The sequence below is a fragment of the Argentina silus genome (assembly GCF_951799395.1).
Source record: "Argentina silus genome assembly, chromosome: 7".
Taxonomy (NCBI): Eukaryota; Metazoa; Chordata; class Actinopteri; order Argentiniformes; family Argentinidae; genus Argentina; species Argentina silus.
This window is the reverse complement of record NC_139661.1, coordinates 20476534-20484033: the sequence shown is the minus strand read 5'-3', so window position 1 is coordinate 20484033 and position 7500 is coordinate 20476534. Positions and strand designations below refer to the sequence as shown.

At 45.4% G+C, this 7500-nt stretch overlaps 1 protein-coding gene across 1 annotated transcript in view; it reads right to left on the bottom strand.

Annotated features, from left to right (window-relative positions):
- Positions 1 to 7500, bottom strand: part of ssbp2a (single stranded DNA binding protein 2a) — a 51316-nt gene that overhangs the window by 43447 nt on the left and 369 nt on the right.

The window sequence follows — 7500 nt, the reverse complement described above, 5'->3', positions numbered from 1 at the left end:
GATAGCGGGAACATGGTAGTGACAAGGAGGGTTCTCTAGATAAAAGAGAACTTGAGCAGGCGGTACGGCAGGCTACTAGTGTTTTCTGTCAAAGACTTGTCACGCTGTCATCACGGCCATTCGGGGCAGCTTTGTAAACCACGTTAGGTACAAGATTTTCCTTTGCCTTTTATCTTGTAATCCTAGATTGGTGCTAATCTGAGGGGCCGTGGATTTAGACGTTTAGAGTCGCAGCGGTCTAAACTGGATGACTTTCTTTGACTGTGATATCTTTATCTGTGTGAATTAAATCGACAACAATGCCGACTACTGTTTTCATAGCCTTTCACATGAATCAAGTGAACAAATAAAGCAACGAGTGCTATGATCCTGAATGGTGTAGCTTCAGCCTTTCATAAAGCCAGCACAATCAAACAGATGGGAGTTTGATGTTGCGGGATGAAGCATATGGGAAAGTGGTATAGACAGCTCAGACAGGCTTAATGGACAGTTTACACACAATATGTTCTCCGCTGACCTAAAGCAAGAGCAGAGCTTAACTGGTGCTACAGTTTAACTGAGGGGGATTCAAACCAGGGCCTCCAGCTCGCCAGGCAGCCTGACATCTTATCAAATGGGCCGGGAGGCCGGCCCGTTGCTCCACGAGCCAAATTGGGTTGGGAGGTCTCCAGAGAGCGAGATTAGAGGTTAGAGTGAGGTTAACATATGATGTTGAAGCCAATACTGCCTAGTTGATAGACATCTGCTACCGTACACTAGGTCTAGGGCCCACTGTGCCTGTATGGGTTTCTCCCTGTTGCATTTACATAAGCTCTGGACCTAGGCCAGCAGAACCAGGTGTGGTCACTTCCCAGTGTAAGTGATCCGTGAGTGTGAGAGAGATGTCTGTTAAGTGCTCAGGTCCAACAGGCAGCCATTATAAACCATTAGACCATGAAGCCCTCCAGGACACACGTTGCCCTCACCTGACCTGGACAAGACAGAGGACTTCTCTCTTTCTTTCTCTCTCTCTCTCTCTCTCTCTCTCTCTCTCCTTTCCCATTTATTTTACCCTCTCACTCACTCACTCTCTCATATTTCATTCTTTCTTTGCTTCTTTTTCTCTCCTTCTCCTTCTCTGAGAGACTCACTCTCTCACTCTTCCTCTGTTCTTCACTCTGTTTTTCTCTCTGTGTCTCATACTTTCTAAAGTATCAGTGTCATTGCTCCAGGAAATGGAGAACTTGGACTTAAGCTACATCAGCTCACTAACCAGGTGGGATAAAACAAAATGTGACAAACTGGCAGTAGGGAGTTGACAGTCCAGGTATCCAGGTTTCTGAGGGGTTCCTGTAGCGTGTTGTGAAGCTTCAGGGTAACCATGTGTGTAACTCACTGTCAGTGCCAGAGTGGCAGCCAGAATTGGCTCTGCTGGAGAGGATAAACACTCTCTCCCAGCATGCTCTGCTCTCCCTCAGTCGGTGCAACACTGAGTCGGCAGCTTCCTGCTAGGATCTGGAGGTGTCTCAGCGAAGTGAGAAGAGCCAGGTGCCTGAGACTGTGTGTGTGTGTGTGGCAAGTCCAAGAAGAAGACCCAGACAGTTACAGTAAGCATATATTTGTTTATGTGTTTGTACGCTTGTCTGCGGAGGCAGATGGATGGAATGAGGGATCTGATGTCTACTTTAGGCTTCCAACCAAGCACAAAATGACACCACTGAGAAAGCCAACAAGCATGGTTACGGCTTTCACAGTTCTGCCAAAATCCAATCACAATTATCCACGATACAAGTGCAATAACAAGCTGTTCCACAGTAGACAGCGAATGTAACCGAGATAACCCCTATTTTAATTTTAGATCAGGTTCTTCCTCAAGCAAATGCCTGTACAGAAGGAGGAGTGTTTCAAGTGTATAGTTGTAGACAACTGCATTCTCTGGTTTTCATGATAAGCAAAACTCCATGGATCACCATGGATCAAAACTCTATGTTTCTAACCATGCAGCATTCACCTCCTTCATCGACTCGAAGCCTGAACTGGGGGAAACGTTTTCAAACCTTTTCAAACAGAAACAAATGAAAAAAAACGGATTTCACAGGTCTATCGTTTCTTAAAACCGTTTTGAAACATTTTGCATATGTTTACCTGACCCAGGTGGGCCCCCCTCGTGTGGTTTCTGTACACAGTCAGTGGGAGTGTGCTGTCACTTCTCATCACATCAGCCACAGAGAGCGAGGAAGATATGGAGAGAGAGAGAGAGAGAGAGAGAGAGAGAGGGGGAGGGAGAGAGAGACCGGGAAGCAGACCAAATCACGGAACACAACATTGCACACCAACAGGTGTGGCACCTGTTTCCTTTGCTATACAGGCGTGCACACAGACACACACACACACACACACACGCACACCCTCACGCACGCAAACGCAAACGCACACGCACACGCACACCCACACCCACACCCACACCCACACACACACACACACACCCACACACTATTCCACAAAGACTCAGGAGTAGCATCAACAAAACCAGACTACGTCTCATCAAGACTAACAAGACCCCCCTAGTATACAGACACAATATTGATCGATACTTCACTCTGTACGCTACAAGCCGAGAAGAGAGAGAACAGCTCATCCGCACAGAAGAATCAAACACACACACATCGATACATCATCCACTTCTCAGGCCAGACACACTCCCTCCCACACCCTCAGATAAAACATACCTCTGCCCAGACTCAGAAACACACACAGTCTTCATAGGCCCGACACATACACACACACACACGCACGCACGCGCACACACACACACACACACAAATACATACATATACACACACACACGCAGGCACGCACACACACACACACACACGCACACGCACGCACACACACTCACGCACACGCACGCACACACACACACACACACACACACACACACACACACACACTGTTGGACACACACTGATGCACAGGCTAGTTACAGCGCTACATCGGCTAGAAGCCAGAACCCTGTCTCTGTGGGGGTCCTTTCTGAGGTCAATACTACAACACTGTAAACTAATGAGCCAGCAAATTCCTTCAGTCTTACAATCTCTCTCTCTCCCCCCCCTCTCTCTCTTTCTCTCTGCATCTGTCGATCTGTCTCTCCGTCTCTCCCCCTCTCAGATCCCTGCTGTGCAGCAGAAATGAGAAACAAGTGAAGTGAAGACAGGATTTTGTGAGCTGTCTCGGTATCTCAGCACAGAGCAGCAAGGCTGTGTATCACAAACACACATGCTGCACCCTCTCCTCTCCTCCTCTCTTCTCCTACCCTCTCTCTTCTCCTCCTTCCTCTCCTCTCCTCCTCTCTTCTCCTCCTTCCTCTCCTCTCCTCCTCTCTTCTCCTACCCACTCTCTTCTCCTTCCTCTCCTCTCCTCCTCTCTTCTCCTACCCTCTCTCTTCTCCTCCTTCCTCTCCTCTCCTCCTCTCTTCTCCTCCTTCCTCTCCTCTCCTCCTCTCTTCTCCTACCCACTCTCTTCTCCTTCCTCTCCTCTCCTCCTCTCTTCTCCTACCCTCTCTCTTCTCCTCCTTCCTCTCCTCTCCTCCTCTCTTCTCCTACCCACTCTCTTCTCACCTTCCTCTCTTCTTCTCCTCTCCATATTGCTCTCCTCCAACTCCTCTCTTCCTTCATTCCTTCCTTCCTTCCTTCCTTCCTTCCTTCCTCTTCAATGTCTCAGTCTAGCTTTGACGCTAGCTAGGTAACATTAGCCTCATATATACACATCAACAACTACAATTGTAAAGTTGAATATGGAAATTTGGAGTGCCTACTAAAGCAAAAACCATTAAACCAGTATCATTTGAATAAAAAAAGGGTTGGATAACTCCATACAGACATTTGCAGAACCTGATGTGACAGGAGAGTATGGCTTGCAGTTAGCAAGCCTAAGCCCCTGGTGCACTCCCGACCAGGAGAGTAGACTAACCACATGTGAGCTGGGACACCCCTGCTTCTGACAGGCACATTCTTTAGTACAAAGACAGCAGGCACTGCCCATGCCTATCTGGAGGAAGCCCCATGTAGGGGGAAGCTCCCCATCTCTCTCTCTCTCTCTCTCTCTCTCTCTCTCTCTACCTCCCCCCCCCCCCCTCTCTCTCTCTCTCGCTATCTCAGTGACTGATAAGGAATATATAGAGCCACAGTGTGTACAGTGCCATCTCTTTGTGTGTGGTATTGACCGCACTCAGGATTCCTCTATGAAGAGAGGGACTCTGGGGACGTGTCTGAAGTCCTACTGGTGACAAAATGAATGAATGGGACTGGCATGACATGACAAACCAGTGGCTGTGGTTAGGAATTGGAGGAGACAAAGGCTTAGAGACCCTCTGAGTTCCACCAGCCATTGAAGTCTGAGACTTTTGATGGACTGCCCTAGTGAATTCATTATGTTGTAACATATGCCTAATGATTTAGAAATGGTGTTTACATACTAATGAAGTGAAGCGTTGTTCTGTTGCCAAACAAGTGGAATACAGGACTGATATTTCACTTGTTTCAACAATGTTGCCTCAGCTCCATTGATATGCAGGAACAAAGCAGCTACTAAATGAACACATCATTACAATGTTATTACTGGGATAATTACAGCATTACTACACAAGAGCAACTTAATGTAAAGTGTCACCCAATCTCATTCTCTTCATACCCTTTCTCGCTCACCCCACCCCCCCCCCCCCTCTCTGCACCTTTCTTCATGTTTTGTGCTCACTATCCCTCTTTCCATCTCTCCATCCCCATCTCTCTGTGAACTGGCCTGTGCTTTCAGATGACTCTTGGCAAGGCAATTCCCTTATCTGACAGTGCTCTTCATCTGAGACAAACGTAACCGATCTGGACTTTCTCAGGACTACAGAATCTGTTGGCACTCGTAACGCGTCACCACCTTCCCAGACAGAGCCATGCCCAAGCTCTGTGACCCCTGACATCTAAGCCTGATCACTCTGCACAGACAGCACATTGCGCAAAACAACCCTCGCAAATGAACGGGATTTGCATCCGTTTTTTACATACCCAAATACTGAACTTGAGCATGTGTGTAGAGTTGGGAGACTGGGGATCAGTATCAGTGGTCCAGTCCTATACCCACTTCGTAGAGAAACATGCCCTGTAGGCTAGGCAGGCCATTTGCCCACTGTGGCCAGGGCAAAGCGAGCTCACAGTGACTTTACATGACCCTAACTGAACTGAAGGCTTGCATCTGCAACTTTAGGTTCCATCTTTAAAGGGGCAATCTGTTATTGGTACATAAATGTTTGGACCTTTAAATTAATTATATATAGCCAGTTATTAATATTGGAGAATATAACTTATAAATGCCTCATGAGCTTAGTTCAACTGTCTTACTCCATCAGAACCCAAAATATAAGCTTGTTTTACTCCATTGTTTGTAAACTATGCAATTGTAAACAAACACTGTATAGCTTCAAAGGTGGTTAAAAATATAATTTTGATCTCATGGATGTTCCGTCCTTGTATCCATGTGGCGGGGAGCCCACATTGTTGTTGTTTGAATTACAGACTGCACCATATTTTAAACATCTTCACTGTGGGTAGCCTTAGCCTGGTACTGGATGTCATGTTTGTTCATACAAATCATGTCACATTGAAACAATATAATAATTATTGTAATATATGCCATATAATAATAATAATAATAATAATAATAATAATAATAATAATAATCATACACTTTCCATTTACAGTAATATAAACCTGAATACATAATGTAGACAAAAAGTTATCTCGGCTCTAACTCACACGCACGCACGCACGCACGCACGCACGCACACACACACACACACACACACACACACACACACACACACACACACACACACACACACACACAGATGTCGGCGATCAGCGGTTTCAAGCTTGCCAACCACAGTCTCGTAGCCTACATCACATTTCTGAAACACGATTTTATTTCCACTAAAATGAGGCCCTTTCACACCTGTCACTTGAATCCGGCCTGTGGTCACATTCTAGACAGTCCGCATTTTTCAGACAGGTCTGGATGCGGGAAAGTCGCATTTTGATCGGAATGTTATCGGATCTCTCTGTTCCACTCCGGAGGTGCTCGCATTGTACTCCGGTCTCTGGTCAGTGTGGACGCAATCAGGCCACCGAAAGCGCACGGTAGGTTCCCTCCACTGTAAATGCACAAGCAACGACAGCATGCGCCTCGTAGGCCTCGTGTAATAGGCTACATGGCGTGCGCGAGTTCACTCATAACCAGCGGGCCCCGTTTAGGTCAGGCGGCAGGTCAAATATTAGTGAAAACAATGAATAGATCCATATAAATCCATCAATAAATCCCTTGTGAAATTAATATCCTATAAGCGATCACAATCAAATAACCTACTGAGCATGCAACTACGACCTGAGACGTATAAAATGTATCAAATGTTTTATTCACTATCTTTATTTAGGCAAATAACAGATTCTTCCACTTTGGCCGATTGTTCAATTAATGTTCAATTAATAAGTTTATAAGTCCGACTGGAGATGTCGCCGTTTATTATTTCATATATATGCATCGCCTGTATTTGTATTTCAGCAAATAAGACTAGCATGTTCCAATGCCTAACTGACCTAAAGCAGTGCGACCGGAGATGTCGCCCTTAACACGAGTCTCTTGGGTGAGAAAAACATTTGTCATTGATTAATAAATGCAGCAAAACAAATCCAAAATAGGCATATTTGAATAATGCGCGGGGAAAGGAAATACAAATACAATGTGGGTAAGGGAGGCGCGTATGGGACGCGTCGAACGGACAGGTGTAGACCCTCACGTTCATGATCAGAATGTATTCGATCGGATGACAGAAGTCGGATGCAAGTAACAGAGGTGCAAAGGGCGAGTGACTTGGCGGGTTATTTAGTAGGCTGCGTCTGTGTTTTGTGAAGCAAACGCTGCGACCTTAACAGCGCAACAGTGTAAGCAAGTTGTCTCGCAATTTTTTTGACATGACAATGGCATCAAGCGAAATCCATATATAACGTTACTTAACGAGAGAGACATCTTACCAAAAGGTTAGATTACCTGTGGGAAAAGCGTGGACTATTTCTAATCTACAACCATAGCGGTCGATGCAATGTGCAATATCCTACAGTCCTACAGATATAACAATGTTTCCCGAAAACAATTGGTCGTAACTTCAGCCAAATTATATAATATGGACTGTTACCATAAATCGATGCCATGAAGCTAAATGTTGGCAATTACATGACAGTGGGATTTGACAGGGTAACATGCAATATATATATTTTAAAACTACTGTAGCCTATAATGCGATTAACCTAACTAAATAGTTTTGTCAACTAAGAAATGGAGATCGAGTCCAGCCGATAAAATAGAAGGGCATGCCTACAGCTCTTATGAAAATAACATAGCTTATTGAAAACGACATATTCAGCAAACAAGTATTAGGATATAGACATTTTCAGAATTCTAGCCTGTTCATGCAGAGCTTGC